Genomic DNA, 2,135 nt, shown 5'->3' with positions numbered 1-2,135 from the left:
TATATAGATATCGACCATTAGGCTTTGAGTTTATCATTTTGAAAAGAAGCTTACAAAAGCTTTGTAAAAAAAGAAAAAGAAGCTTTTCTTCTTTTCAGTGTCATAAATTAGATGTTAAATGCCAAAATATGATGTGAAATGTTCATTTTACATAGGTCATTTCAATGCCAAAGTTGCAGATACTGAACCCAGGTTAATAGCTATTTGTGTTTATTATAGTAAATCCTGCTTTGAGCTTATAGTCTTTATTCTGTATTTAATGTTTTTCAGGGTTTTAAACACTACTCACACACTGAATGACTTGATATTGAAAAGGATAAGGCCTTAATTTTGTTAATATTGTGCCAAAAAATTCTTCAAAGTAGCCTCAAAAATATTTCTAAAGAATTTCTGCAGCAATACCAATGTTTGAGCACATCAGCATCCAAAGGTGTTTTATAGTCTATAACCATGAAAATACCAAAAGATTTTTGCAAATGTCAAGGCCTTTGTGTAATTTCTTAAATGTGTATTATTTCTTAAGAGTTCAAGTTTGTAATAAAACTATTTGTGTAAAAAAAAAAAAGCAGAAGAAAAGAAAAAAGTTTTTACTAATTTGTTATTAGCATTCATTTACAGCAATGAATTAATTTTGAATAAGCCACCAATAAATGCACAAGCTTAATGCAATCACAGATTATTTTTGTTTTGCACATCTTGCAGATGTACAAAGCATCTTCAAAAGGGGAAAGCAGGACACTGTACAGACACCTCAATTGTTACTTTGTAAGAACTGGTACTGATAGACAAAGCATGGATTATGCATCTGTTACTGAAATGTGTTTGATGTTAACGTGTTACAGAAATACTCAAACTTCATCTTAGCTTATGGGAAGCAGTCAAGATACAGAATTTTTTCACTCTTCCTTTGAATTTTCCTAGACAAAATGGAACTAAATTGTACAGGGTGAAAATCAAAGTATCTGATATAATTTTGCTTGTAAGCAGGGAAGGTGAATCTTTTGCTCAGGTTGTCTGAAGAGGAAATGGGCCATGATATCTTTTTTCCTTGGCAAAAGCACATACTTTGTTAATGTTGCATATTATTTTCCCAAATTCATGGGTAGGCTGCTGCTGCTGCTGTTCTGAACTCACTTTCACTGAAAATCCTTGAGAACGTTGGCTGGCCAAATGACTGAGCGCCCCTGAATAGAAATTGGCCATTTCCTTCAGTTCTGAGTCTTACTCTCATGGAAGAGTTCTGACAGATGATCATTTTATTTATAAATGATCAGTCCTCATAAAAGTCCTTTACCAGCCTATGAAGTATAGTAATGTGTTTCTGTCTAATCAGCCTGGTGCAGGGTTTTCCAAAGTGCTGTATGTTTTTCAGAGGAAGAGGAGAACAGAGGGTGATTCCTCCTGTTGTCTAGGAGGAGTGATGCAGACATTCAGCCTTCTCCAACTCAGAGAATCAAAGCTACTGGTCAGACGTCTTAATTGCACTCTACAGCTTATCTCCAAGGGGTTGTCTCAGCTAGGGGTTTAGTTTGATTGGTTCAAATCACCTCAGAACTGATAGATGGTTGATTTTTTAAGTCCTACATGCACGTTGTAATCAAATTTGTGCATAAGAAAACAATTCCCTTTGCTGGTAAAGGGACTACTCATTGCAGCTGGGTGTGTACTAACCTGTATTTTCTTAAATGGGAGCATTTTGTAAACAAGGTCCTTTGGAAAAAAAAATAATCAAAAAACATTTGAACTATAGTTTTATGTCATACTTACCTAGTAGGAATTATTTATTCCATAACCTCCAGCTCTTAAAATGACCTAAACCTCTCTAATGCTTGATACACTGTTTCTACTTAAATGATGAGTAAACTTGTCAGTGGTTATTGAATACAAATCATATCTCCTGAAAATATTGTGAATGCTGGATTTTGATGCCCTGCATGAAGAAGAGCCCACATACTAAAGCAGAACAGTTGTGAAATTCTTTCTTACTTTCATACGTCTGTAAGTATCCCATATTCAGTCATTCTTGGCCAGCTTTGTTGCTACAGTACAGTTCATTGTGTGAACAGGCAACTGCAAACACGTGATTTGTTAAAATTGTCTTGCATAAGCTTAAATTTCAGGAAAAAGCTTTCCTA

General features: G+C 34.7%; 1 protein-coding gene across 3 annotated transcripts in view; it reads left to right on the top strand.

The window, feature by feature from the left end:
- COL4A1 (collagen type IV alpha 1 chain) overlaps positions 1-669 on the top strand; it is a 131,835-nt gene extending 131,166 nt beyond the window's left edge. For all 3 annotated transcript variants that reach the window (XM_083836235.1, XM_083836234.1, XM_083836236.1), the window contains exon 52: positions 1-669. This exon is cut by the window's left edge and continues 861 nt beyond it. The gene's annotated coding sequence lies outside the window, so the exon portion shown is untranslated.
- Positions 670-2,135: the final 1,466 nt, after the last annotated feature.

The sequence above is a fragment of the Anser anser genome (genome assembly GCF_964211835.1).
Source record: "Anser anser genome assembly, chromosome: 1".
NCBI classification, from domain to species: Eukaryota; Metazoa; Chordata; class Aves; order Anseriformes; family Anatidae; genus Anser; species Anser anser.
This window is presented reverse-complemented; position numbering and strand designations above follow the sequence as displayed.